General features: G+C 38.9%; 1 protein-coding gene across 2 annotated transcripts in view; it reads left to right on the plus strand.

Annotated features, from left to right (window-relative positions):
• The window catches only part of LOC124168881, a 350296-nt gene that overhangs the window by 59463 nt on the left and 276493 nt on the right, over nucleotides 1-14340 (plus strand). For both annotated transcript variants that reach the window (XM_046547252.1, XM_046547253.1), the window contains exon 2: nucleotides 6357-6468. The gene's annotated coding sequence lies outside the window, so the exon portion shown is untranslated. The remainder of the gene's footprint in view (nucleotides 1-6356; nucleotides 6469-14340) is intronic.

The following is a 14340-nucleotide window of genomic DNA, read 5'->3' on the forward strand; positions in this document are numbered from 1 at the left end:
GAATGCTCTTAATATAGGAGGGTTTAACCTAAGTTTATTTTTACTTGAAACTTCAACTTTCTACGCAATATCCTAAACTCGACTTCTGACTGCCCTGAACTCCTCTTTCTATTGAATTTCGGAATACCGACTCGTTCTCCGGACTCCATCTGCCTATTCCTGGAATCTCCCTGACCAATCGCTCACCTTTGTATCGCCACTCCTCCCTTCAAAATTCGCTACCTCGTTCCATTGACCAATTTACCCGTCATGCAAGAAATTCACCGCACAAGCTCTGTCCCATCTGTCTGCCAATTGAATGTTTTACTTTCCCTACTGGTTAATCCTTTGTTAGCTTTTATATTGTTATTGTATTGTGTCTGATTCATCTTCTTGTTTTTGAAGATTTTCCCAGCTTCATTTATCAATGTTGTTGGTGGCTTTCGGGAAATGCTGCGTGGGTAACATTATCTGCTCGACGTTTCACTCCTGCTACTGGGAGCGTTTTCAAGAGAATTTGTTCATTCGTCGAGCAGATAATGTTACCTACGCAGCATTTCATGTTATTGTTAAAAAAATTTCACTGTAAATTGGCGTCACGGCTGTATGTGAAAAATTTCTTAAATAAATAAAAAAAATAATTTAACCCTTTGAGTGCTAACCGATTTTCTAGGTACAAGGGATGGACGGATCCAGGATTTTTCTCGGATCCGGATTCGGATCGGATCCTTGATTTTCGGGGCCGGATCTTTCGGATTGGATATTTTCAGATCCAAATGCATTTTCAAATTCTTGACGCTGAGATTCCCCCGATGATTGTCCAATCTCTTGAGAAGAGTCGTACAATGTGCCAGTAGTATTTTGCCTTTTTTATTTTCCACGGCTGAAATTCTCATTCGTAACCTCTGCGAGAGCTTTCAAGTAAAACAGTTCATGAGTAGGACAAGAATCGCATGCGACGGCGCATTCGAAGAGGGAATCGTAACTCTTTCCACCCTTATTGGGGTGTTGCATTCACTGAAGCTATTATTTAAAATTTCGGATCCAGATCCGATGTCTTCCGCGACTTTGGATCCGAAGAATCCGATGAAGGGCAATATCCGCGGATATTTGGATCCGAGGTATCCGATCCGACCATCCCTACTAGGTACTATACCAAAAAGGCCGAGGCTTTTTTGCTGATTTTGCAGTAGGGTAGGGAAGAAAATTAGATCTCAAAAACAACTAAAAGGTATATGTTCAAAAACTTTAGGAAATCTTTATTATACGTGGTCTCACCTTTTTATTATATTATTTGAAGAATTTTTGGTAGTTGTTGGAGTTAATTTTTATAATTTGAAGAAAATAGTTCATTTTAAAATAAAATGAATACTGACAATTGTATGATTAGTTAATTACCAGCATCTAAGAGTGACATTGCATGAGGAGCGCGATAGCGTTCCCTGGCACTCCAAGGGTTAATCGACAACCGGCCTTCGCCTGAGCCCCTTAGGAGAGGGACGGAGAGGCCAGAAACCCTTCAGCATCGTAGCGTCTTCTAGCTCGCATCATCTGACCATTTCTTCTCCCAAGTTTTTCAACTTTTATGGCCGTGCCATACCGCTCGCGTTCCTTTGACGGGAGGAGGCGTCCCCTGAGAGTCGCCGGACACTCCCGAGTGGCCGCGACGTCTGTCTGGGTCCGATGGATGAATATTGACAGCCCGTACGCACACGTGTCCCTTTGCGCGGACAAGGTCGACTGAGAAATAAGTTTGGAGAAGTGATTTTCCGAGTCCTCGGAAAAAATCCTTCCCTTTTCTCGCTTTCCTCCCATCCTTCTCCCCGCGGTTTGTGGCGTTTAACGTGGTTGTACTCTTTTTTCTGTCTTTCGACTAGCGCATGAGTTTCTGGGAAGACTAATGGATCCACTCCTACTGCCTACCCTGTGAGAGGGGTCCTTTTATTTCATAAATTAGTCCATTCTCCCAATAGGGTGGTTTCATATTATATTTTTTAATTGCCTAAATCGAGAATTCCTAATATGAATATGAATGCCAATAGGGTGGTTTCATATTATTTTTTTTAATTGCCTAAATCGAAAGATTATTACTCCAGTAGTACGTCTTTCACGCTTTTAGATTTTTAAATGCCGATATCTATTTTTCGCGATTAAATGAAAATTAAAAATTTTCCAGCGCGCGAGAACGCGACGGCTTACTATGAATGCTGGGAAAACCCGTTTGACTCTGGTTCCAGATTCCGCCGTGTGAGGCCACCTTGGTGCGAGGCTATGAGTGCTGAGACGATGCAGGCTGCTAGAAAGTAGCAGAGTACCCTGCTAGCAGGTATCGCTTGGCTTAAATAAGGATTATTAAACCCTATCAAACTAAGGAAACTTTCCGATCATAGGCAGTTTTATATAAGTAATTATTAAGAGGCATTTCCCTGAACTCTGTGGCACATGCATTCATTGGTAATCTCAGACGATTTAAAACTCCTATCTACTCGTATAGCATCTAGGTCCCAGTGACGTCACGTGGAGTGGAATCGCATGGGCGTCAATCGGGATTTTTTCTAATGAGGTTAAAATTGACCATCAACATCCGTCTAAACTGCGATTTCTAAATCAAATAATTTGTGTATTATGAATACGCTAATGGTGGGTAACGAGTCGCAAACAATACCTTTCTTTTTCTATGATGAAGGAAATTACCCTATTCTTATTAGTGTCGATTGTGAGTTCGAAAAATGGAGGGACCGATTTATTTCCGTTCTCCCATCCGTCATTTACATATTTGCTATTCGAATTTCTAGGAACTGTGTTAACGTGGATTGAAACATTATTTTAATCAACTCTGTCGTTTAAAATTTTTCGTAACAAGGATTTCTTTTCAGTTTTTTGCATTAGCGTTCTCAGCAATTCAGTCGTTAAAAAATTTTCGTAATAAGGATTTCTTTTCATTATTTTGTAGTAGTCTTTTCATCGTCAACTTTTTCTTGAGTAAACTGTATCTATTGTGTTGATACTACTCTTTTACAAAATTAATAAAAATGTCATTACTTCGGATTTGGAATAATAAATGTCACCATCCTGTAACTGAAATCGAAAGCCTTCATTTCAGATGTTTTTCGTTGAAAATCAGCATTCGCATCTTACAGCCACAAAGATGTTAGGGAGAAGGCAATAGATTGGTTGAGACATGCCAAATCAAGACACCAAAGAAATGAGAAGAAGGGTGAAAAATCTGTTTTGTCAGAAATAAATATATATTTTTTTCTTTAAAGGTATATTTGTAATTATTATTTTAAAGGGTTGCATAAATGTTGTAAAGTACGTTGCAGGAGTTCCATAAATGATGTCAGTGCGTTCCAGGAGTTGCAATGGTGTTGCAAATATGTTTCACTATAGAGGTCGCAGTTACGTTGCCATTACGTTGAAAAAACGTAGCAGAGAGGACTTTTGGCTGTTTTCGCAACGTTGCCATTTCGTCGCAGCAACTCCATGATGGTTGCAGCACCATGTTTCTGCAATGCTTTCACTACACTTTTGGTTTACAGGGTTCGTATTCGGAAAGTTCACCGCAACATTCTCTCATGGCATTAACCTACTCAGCTGTGGACCCACGTTTTCGAAGGACATAAAAGGCGAGTCCAAGTATGAATCTAAAGAGAGGAAAAACCTCGCCATGAAGCCTTTTCCTGGGGGTTAGAGGGGGTAGGCCCCCCCCCATCGAAGAAAGTTATTTCTTAGAAGTGCAGGCTCCTTCTTAAAAATCCGTGTTCGTTTTTTCTTATAGCGCACATCCTTGTTGGACTCACTCAGTTTTTTTCCGATTCATTCTCGTCGAAGTCTCCCTCATCTTCGCTCACCTTGCCTCCAACCCCCAGAACCTTTTGAGCCGGAGTGCCTTCTTCCATGAATTCTACGTAAACAGTCACTTTGCTTTTGCCCCCTTTCCACCCCTTCGTCTCAGGGTCAGTCTTGACCCTTCGAGTGACTAAAGAACCTACTTAACGCCCAATTCTTAACTTTCCTCAGCCCATTTTCTTGGGTCTCAGGTTTTACGGACACGCTGCTGTTATCCGTATGTACCGCGAACACGAAAACTTGTATAGAGTTGTCGAATTATCTTGCTAGTTGATTATTTTATCTTCGTGGGGCATGTAAAATTAGTTTTCGGGAAAAATGTTGGAATTCGTATCGCTGAAGACTAGTGCGTGTATCTGGTAGGCGTGGACAAAGAGATTCAGCTATTCTACCGATTAAGGTTGGTTTCCATGGAGTATTAAAAACAGTATGCTCGCAGTATTCCCTCCCCGCTCAGTACTCGCTCTTCCATATCTTCTGTCTCCTCCGTATCTCATCTTAAAGCTGCTCTCCTCGCCCACCATGTACATACAAGTATTTTTAGTCGTCCTAAAAGTATAATTTCGGAATCTCCTCAAAATAGGCATTATTTTGGACCATTACCTACTCCATAGACGTCAAAATTTGTTTGTAAAGCTATTTCTTCGAGTTGGGAAACGAGTAAAAGTTGATGGAGGTCAAATCTTGCAAATACGGTGAATTTTGTAACAATTGGAACTGTAATTCCGTAATTTTGGCCAATACAACTGCATATTTGTGGAACCGCGCATTGCCTTGTCGAAGAAGGAACTTTTAATCTTTCAAACGAGGACTTTTTCTTGATTTCTATCAAAAAACAGTCCAGTAACGATGCATAATAGTTCTCTATTGTCCTTTTTCTTTTTTCTAAGTAATTGATGGAATTGAAGTATCTTGGGCTAACAGTGGTCGGAATTATTGAAATACTGTGGAGTTTTACTGCTGAAAGCTGATTTATTTTCACTCTGACGGATTGTATTGAGTTCCGTTTGATTTCATGGACATGTAAGATTATGTAAGACATTTAAGATATCATGAGATGTGTAAGATTAAATCTCCATGATTGGGTAAGCTCATTGGTCGTTCATTGTTCCATAATCTTATGCCATCGTGTTTTTCCCTTGTCCAACTGGTGTATGTGCATTTATAGAGATTGCTCATATTCCATATCAGTCGCTGTGTTGCAATTTCTGTTCAAGAAAAGTTTTCCTGTTTACGCCAAATATTTCACCCAAATCAGGCACGTGTCTTAGCGATTTTTTCGGTCGGTTATCGCTTTTTTTCCTGATTCGAGTTGAGGAAAAAGTCATTTTCAATTACTTTATGGTAATCTCATGGACTGTGTGTTACGTTATCTGGAACCGTGGTTCGCTTTGATTTATGAAGTGTTTTGCTTTCTCTCTGACTTTTATTTTAAACGGTTTTCTGTGCCAATATATTGAGTATGCTGCATTATGTTATTTCCCAAGCAGTGATTTAATATAATGAATGTATTTATATTGATAGTAAAAGAGTAATTTTATATATCGGCAGAACCTCTCTTCTTAATAACAAACCAGGTTTTACGGTAACCTGAGTTGGTTCAGCTGGTGATATTTGACGCAATTAGTTTCGTAAGTAAAATAGTTGCACCAGAAGTGTTTCTTTTCAAGTCTAAACCACTCCTGTTAGGGAATATGGTATGGTATAGTATTAGGAAGAGATGACCGACAGCTTAGATTATTTGTGCCATGAGTGAAGGGTATGGAAGGAAGGGTGGAGAGAAACCCGGCGTCTGCATTTGCCTGCTCTTAATGAAAGGCGCCAAGGGGACCACAGCTTAACGTTCCATCCGACGGAAGGCGTGTTGCGCTTGAAATGTCCTCATAGCATTCAAGCGGGTATCGGGCGGTCTCTGAAAATTTTCTGCTACCACCGGGATTTGAACCCGAGCCCATGATTTAGGAAGCCGTCTGTTAGAAATTAAATTTTCCGGACGTAAGAATTTGTTCGTAATTATCAAAGGGAATTTACAGTCAATACATGCTCAAAGTGATTCCTTAGCGCAGTGGTTTTGTTATTCGTGGCTGTTTTGTGTACTGAGAATGAGATGCATATTCTATTTGAAATATCGTGAATCTGGTATGGTGAACTGAACTGTCCGATCACCGGGAAAAGTAGGAGAGTCTAAAATTGCGAGTGAATTTTAAGTCCCTAGAATTATTCATGAATTTTCATTCCAACCTAGGATTCAAAAATCTTTAAAATGTATGCATATGTATACTTTACAATGCATTGATTACATTTTAAATAGCACTTTTTGAAAACATGTATTTATCTATACAACTCTTTAAATTATGACAGATGTCTTTAGGTGCCAAGTGATTGACCCATCACTAATTTTCCCCATTACGTTCCGTCTCTAATGGCATATGCAGATATGTTCCTGTTCAATTGCGTGGTCAAAGCGTGTGATATTTCATGAATAACTTAGATGAACTCAAATTCATGTTCTAATTTTCTCTTTTTAGGAAACTTAAATTTTCCGCTGGACCGGAAGTACTCTGACCCGCGACCTCAGCTATTTGTAGCAGCGGTTGGAATCTCCCATTGGTGGATGGTGTGCCGTCTGTCTGGATAAAGGTAAGTTCTATCGTCTTGATTCACAGCATCAATAAATATTTTGAATAGTAATCTGAACGAAAATCTGTAAAAATACAACTTTTTCTTCTGAGGGAATTTGGCGTCTACATCTCCAATGTGTTTTGAAATAACCTCTCCTTGAGTTCGGTTAGTTTTGATTCCCACGTACTGAATCATTCATTTATGGCTGCTAGGTCCTTCTCTAATGCCAATATATCGCAGTGGCCTTAAATTTCCTTTACACAATGGAATAATCTGCGAAGGGGCGAATTTTGCTCGCGTCTCCGATGATGATGTCATGAACGAAAGAGGACCTATAACACCTCCTTGGGGTACACCTCTGGTAACTTGAATTGTATCCGAGCTAACTCCCTCCGAAACTGCTTTGTTTGCGATCCGTTATGAAATCCTCTATCCAAGCTGTTACGCGCTTATCTAAGCCAAATCCTTCCAAATTTTGAATAAAACCCGTGGGACGAGAGACCATCTCCGTTATTTATAGAGAATGATCATGACGTGGTACGCTTAGTAAGGTTCGTCGTATCCCCGTTATTTCTAGGGAATGATAACAATGGGGTACGCTTTACTGAGGCTTTCCACACATTCCCCACACTTTGCTTTTACTCGGGTTTCTCTCCCTTTTTCCTACTTTGGGGTATTTTCCACCGATCGTGCGAGACGCTGGGCGTTTTTCGTTTGTTTGTGTTTTGCAAGAGGCGATGGACGGGGGCGCCACTGTCGACCATGTCACTCACATGTCAGGGAAATTCTTTCGGCGTTCGAGGGTGTTGGGAAACACGGTCTCTAAGAGGGGTGGTGGTGGGAGGGGTTGGTTTTACGGGGGGTGAAAGTAAAGATTGGACAGGTAGCCGTAGGGATGAACCTTACCGGGGTTGGTGGAGAACATTCGGAATTTATTTTCGGGGCAATCGAAAGGGACTTCAGGGCCAAATTTACCGTTTATCCTACGTCTGGGGCTACGGGGACTGTTGGGGCACAAAGAATAGCAGAAGAAGTGTATAGGACCATCATGAAGTAGGACTGATAGCTGAAATCATTGGAGTAAAGCGCTAGTGATGGAAAAATTGGATCGATTTTTTGAGCTATTGATTTTTAACCGAAACAGATAGCTCAAATTTTCATGAGAAATGAACTTTGAACTGAAAGAACTATTAATCCAAAAAAACGACCGTTCGCTTTTTAAAAATACAGTTTGTTCGACAGCTTGCGATATTTTCTTGATGATGGAGGGCGTTCTTTCCAATTTACCGGCCTTCGAAGATGACCTGAAGACGATGGCAGTAGTGCCAGCGAAACTGTTGTCTTAACCAACAGCCGACGCGGTAGCACCGGAAAAGTGGAGACATTATAGTAAAGTTTAGGCTAAATTTACTCATTAAATTCGGAGGAGATTTTTCTCTCCGATGACGTGAAACATATCCTTCGTTTACCATCTTGCTATGTTGAAAGTGATCACGAGAAGAAAATAAAGGAAATGGACTGCAAAACATAGAGATTTAAAACGTCATTCATCCCTTGTACTTTTAAGGATAGGAGCGGTATCTCCATTGTTAAAATTAATGCCGAAACTTCCAATACCTCGCAAAAGATAGAAAAAAGTCTAGAATATATTTCATCATTCTTACGAAAAGCTTAAATCGTATTGTCGTCTTTTTTATGTTTGTATACATTTCCCCCGAGAACTGCATGAACGTGGTCTTTTGCGAAGGGCACTAATTGGAAGTGTAATCCTAACGCTCTATTAGGAATAAAACAAATTTTTGGAAGTACAATATACACGGTGGAAGCAAAATAATGATTTTCAAATGAGGAAAAAAATAGGCTGTACAACATATCGCTGGTTTAAAAAAAGAAATGTACTTTAGTTTTATACAGCAAATTGACCAATAAAAAAATGACTGCATGCTAGGATAAGTGTTTAGAAATACGAATTTATGTTCGAACGGTTCTCTATGGCATAGTCTTGGGTGAGCTCTACTCTCACCTATCTATTACCAAGATTCGGGTTGAGTCGCTGTGAGAATAAATGAACGCGAGCTGCCATGCCCTAGTGTGAGACTACCTACTCAGACAGCTTCGGTTTGGGATGGGAGAACCTTGCATTGCTGCCAACGAGGTTCACTATTCTACTAAACATTTTTATGGAAGTAAAGTTTCGTCCCGTCACCGGATTAATTTTTCCGTTAACAGTAAATAAATTAGTGAAATCACGTTAGAAGCAAATTGATGGGTAAGAGTTCGGCTCAATCGCCCGAAAGAGTTGTGCTTAAAAAGTAAAAATATATCGATTTAATTGTCCAAATTATCTGCCGAGAAGGTTGTTATATACCGGAGGGGGCACCACTAGTTCTGAGCGTGGAGTGAAGTGTAGCAGGAATGGGGGTGATTGAGTAGCATTAGCCACGCCCACTTTGACCAAAACATTGGCAAGCTCATAAGGGTCATTGCTTACTGTTTATGAAATTTTTGGTCATAACTCGTTAATAAATGGAAATAAACTATGAAACGCACTATGTAAAATTTTTTTCTTACTTCATTGGTAGACTTCACGAATTTTTGTCTCAATCATCTTTTCCCAGGGAAAAATTATTATCGATCACCACGGTTACGTTCTACAATCAGCTTAGCAGAAAATAAAATTTTACGAGTGTAAACTAGTCATTTCCCTGCTCATATACTGGTATTTAATTTTATTATAACCAACGGAAATCAAACAACTACAGTACAATAGTATATTTTCTAGGATATCCCCACCATTTAAGTGGCTAAAGCGACACTGAGTTTATACATTAATAGAAGTATCGCGAATGATGGAAAAAATCCGATGACAATCACCGGCGAAATACTAATGAATGTGGCAGCATTTGTTACTTAATAATTTGCAGAACAAAACTTAGCCACCTCAAAATATCAGTCTGAGACTAAGTCCAAAAATTATCAAACCAAGATGGCGGAACTTTGACCACGCTAAAAACTCGGGAACAGCGCCTCCAGATATTCACAACCTACTTGTTGCCTGCATTTCATAATATCAGTCGGAGACTAAGTCCCAAAAATTATCAAACCAAGATGGCGGAACTTTGACCACGCTAAAAACTCGGAAACAGCGCCTCCAGATATTCACAACCTACTTGTTGCCTGCATTTCATAATATCAGTCGGAGACTAAGTCCTAAAAATTATCAAACCAAGATGGCGGAACTTTGACCACGCTAAAAACTCGGAAACAGCGCCCCCAGATATTTAAAGCCTCCTTGTTGCCTGCATTTTTGTCTTACATTTTTTCCTCGATGGACGTTGTATATGACCGCATAACAATTTTTCGATGGCATTTGGGAAAAGTAATTGTTTTGGGTCGCGCAGTCGAGAAACTGCGTCCCCTTAGGCCTCAAAAAGTGAACGTGAAATTGACGGTTAGCAAAGCTATTGAGGTATGGAGGGTTAATTTATTACTGTTTTCAACGTTTATTTAACGAATAATTTTTCTTCCGCTCATATTCTACCTTCCGAGGACAAATCCATGAAAAGAATAGAGCGAAGGGAGCTTCACGAACTTTTCGTCTTTCTCTTGTCGCTTCCTCTTCCGGTCTCCCAGGGCCTAACAATCGTAAATTGCAACGTTCGGACCTACGTGAACTATTGTCCAGACATGCATCCACACGGCTAGTTAGGCCAACTATCGTTAGGACGTTCGCTCGGACAATCGTAATGTGAACGAGGCATTAGCTTGCAATCACGAGCGATCCTGTGATGTGGGTGCATGCTTGGTTGCTCCCTGGGTTCCGTGTCTTCCGCAGGCGACGCACGTGAATTATGTCTTCCGGTGCAGAACTCCCGCGGCACTATCGATTTTCTAAGTGCATTAGATTGAATCACGCAATCGCCGACGCGTGTGCGTTCACTTCGGAAGGGGCGTAGGGCGGACACGTGCGTGTAGACGGAGTGCATGTTAGGAATAGGGTTTAGAAATGCAAATTTATCCATGAACGGTTCCCTGTAGCTTACTCTTATATGAACTCTACTTTTACATTAACCTAAGTATTCACAACTACTGCTACGGATGAACATCAATACGAATGAACTAAGTTTAATCCTAACACTCTATTAGGAATTAAACATTTTTGGAAGTACAAAATACTTGGTGGAAGCAAAGCAGTGATTTTGAATTGAGGAAAAAATCGGTTGCACAACATATCACTGATTATTTTTTACGTGAAATCTAATTCAGTATGACGTAGGAATGATGAGCCAATCGATCAATAGAAAAATAATGACTGCATGCCGAGATAAGGGTTTAGAAATGCGAATTTATGCTTGAACGGTTCTCCATGGCTTATTCTTGGGTGAGCTCTACCCTCACCTATCCATTACCAAGCTTCGGGTTGAATCGCTGAGAGAATGAACGGTTCCCCACTAGGCATCTCTAGGTTAGGGCCTAAAATAGATATTGATCGCATTTATATATAGTAAAAAAACGTTTTTCTCAAAATTTCTAGGGTTTTTAACTAGTTCAAATGACATATTTTGTATGCGTGAACAAGTACCTTTAGGTACTTGTATTTGATCCGCTGTAAAATTAAATTTTGTGGTGAATTGAGTTGCAACTCTGAAATGTTTGGCTTGTTAGCAATATTTTTCATCGACCATTACTCCAAAAAAATTAAATAAGGTTTACGAATGCATTTCGCGGAGGGCGTTTTATGGCTAGCAGTAACCGCTTTGTTTTTTGTTCCATGACGTAGACAATTATTGTAATGTCGACCTGAAGACGCCGGTTGGAATACCGGAGAAACTGTCGTCACAAAGAAAATCCATGCGGCGAAACCCAGAAACATGGAGACATCAATTATTGTAATGCATGTAAAATCACATCGCGACTTTCAGTATTTGTAATATCTGTAGAAGTATTCAAGAAATAAAGGTAAATTTATTATATTTCCTGAAAATGGTATATTGAAAGTGTAGTATACATTCTAGTCTACTATTATCATAGGTATTAGGACTATCTTGAGGCTAAAGGGAAACGTAAAGTATAATTAAATTTATGTGAGTGTAATTCATTGATGACGTGTTCCCTACGTAAACCCGGACCGCTTACTTCGCACTTTTTATTATTTTCTGAGAATCGTATTGGTAACATGGTTTTGAGGATTTTGAACTAGTTAGTTAAACTTTGAGCTTACAATCCTCGCGGTTCGGAACTCGTGAGAATTTTTGATGCAGGGACCAAATTGTGTTTCTATAGCAACGTTAGTCCTATTTTCACATTCGAAGCTGTAAGTCATTAATAATGCTAGTGTTGATTGTCACTGTACTGTAGCGAAAAATGTGCTTCATGTAGACTGTAAAAATTGTAAGAAGTTCCAGCATAATAGTCGACCTATTTACATTATCCATCATCAATATAATTGCTGATTTATTAACGATTTTAGATTTCCAAAAAAATAATTTAGACTTAATCGATTCATATGGATAGTTTTTCTCTTTTTTTCTGGTGGGTTTTTGGCGAGAATTGAGTTATGTGCTTCGACATACTTTAATTATTCATCGTCTAAATATGGATTATTAACTATTTTAGATTTCTGGAAAAAATAAATCGGATTTAATCGATTCATTTGGATTTTTGTCTCGTTTTTTTTCTGGTGGTGTTTCGGCGAGATTTGAGTTAGTTTCATCGACATGTTTTCATTTACCATCGTCTAAATACGCATTATTAATGATTTTAGATTGTCTGCAGAGAATAAAGTGAATTTATTTGATTCATTTGGATAGTTTTCCAGTGTTTATGTCAAGTCTTCCTTTTTCTGATGGTGTTTCGGCGAGAATTGAGTTATTTGTTTCGACATTTTTTTAAAATTTTTATCGTCTAAAAACGCGTTATTAAAAATTTAAGATTGTCTGGAGGGAATGAAGTGGATTCATTTGGATAGTTTTCATGTGTTTTCGTCAAGTCTTCCTTTTTCTGATGGTGTTTCGGCGAGAATTGAGTTATTTGCTTCGACATTTTTTTTATTTTTCATCGTCTAAATATGTGTTTTTAACAATTTTATATTTTCTGGAGAGAATAAAGTGAATTTAATTGATTCGTTTGGATAGTTTTCCTGTGTTTTCGTCATGTCTTCCTTTTTCTGATGGTGTTTCGGCGAGAATTGAGTTAGTTTCATCGACATGTTTTCATTATTCATCGTCTAAAAACGCGTTATTAACGATTTTAGATTACTTGGAGAGAATAAAATGGATTCATTTGATTCATCTGGATAGTTTTCCTGTGTTTTCGTCATATCTTACTTTTTCTGATGGTGTTTCGGTGAGAATTGAGTTATTTGCTTCGAAATTTTTTAAATTTTTTATCGTCTAAATATGTGTTTTTAATAATATTAGATTTTCTGGAGAGAATATAATAGTGAATGTAATTGATTCGTTTAGATAGTTTTCCTGTGTTTTCGTAATATCTTACTTTTTCTGATGGTGTTTCGGTGAGAATTAAGTTATTTGTTTCGACATTTTTTTATTATTTTCTATCGTCTAAATATGTTTTTAACAATTTTTCATTTTCTGGAGAGAATAAAGTGAATTGAATTGATTCGTTTGGATAGTTTTCCTGTGTTTTCGTCATGTCTTCCTTTTTCCTGATGGTCTTTCGGCGAGTATTGAGTTGTCTGCTTCCTACATCACGTTCGGAGCTCCCGACATCCGCCTACGTTTTCACAACCACGCATTTACCTTTCTGGGCCGGCTTCCCTTTCCCTCGTCCGTTGCTGTCCTGGACGCCTTCATTTACTGTTCCCCTCCTACCCTTGTCCCTTCCCTTTATATTCCTTCCCTAAGGGGTGTTTTTTTATATTATTTGCCCCTGTAGATGGGGATATTTGAGTGGAGACCCTTCTCCTTTTCTCCCTACTTACCCGATTTCGGTAGACCTTCCTCCTTTTCCCCCTGGTCGAAAAGACTTCCTTCTGCCCGCTCTTGTCTCCGATTCGCAACGATGTTAGAATATACTGAAGCAAGCAAGGGCGTACCCGGATAAAAACTAGGGGGCTGGGTGGGGGCAAGCCATGGTTGTTTAAGTTGTAGGTAAGATTTGAGCATGGAAAAGATTATTGAAATCAACGTTTTAAGGAAACTGTAACATCTCTATTAGTTTTTTAAATTATTTGCTAGAAAAAATATTATTTCCCTTGAAAACATTTGCGATTTTTGCTTCTAGAGGGGGGGGGACAGCTCTCCCCTCCTGCCCCTCGCTGGGTACGCCCATGGAAGCAAAATTATGTAAAACGCATCCAGTTATTTGATAAAGCTTTCCTATTTGATAAATAAAACACGCAACTTACTTTTTTGACGAATTTTAGCGGAAATGTTTCGAAATACTAATACGGAGTTAATAACACTATATGGAGCTTGTTCAAAAGCGCTAACAATTAGCTTTATTTATAGTTCTTCTGATGACGTAGCTTTTTTACTGTGACAATTTTAATATGCCGATGTATTACGACAATTTATAATGCCCAACAGAGAATACATTTAGCGATTATTGCCGAATTAATGAAATTAGTACTGTGGGTACTATTGTAATTACGATTGTCATTTTTTTTAGATCTCGGCCATGACCGCTAGATGTCACCTCCGCTGAAGTTATTTCGTAAACTGTCTTAACCCTCTTAGTGCCATCGAAATTTGGTGGTACTATCGAAAAGTGCCAACCTGAATTTAAAAGTTTTGTAGAACTTTATGAAAAAACACAATCTGAAGTTACTATTTCAGATATCAATGTAATGTTTTTTTATTTTACTAAAAAGGAGTTATTTGTTGATTGTAATATTCTAATACCTTGGATAAAGGATAAATTTAATTA

The sequence above is a fragment of the Ischnura elegans genome, chromosome 12 (assembly GCF_921293095.1).
Source record: "Ischnura elegans chromosome 12, ioIscEleg1.1, whole genome shotgun sequence".
In the NCBI taxonomy this organism is placed as follows: Eukaryota; Metazoa; Arthropoda; class Insecta; order Odonata; family Coenagrionidae; genus Ischnura; species Ischnura elegans.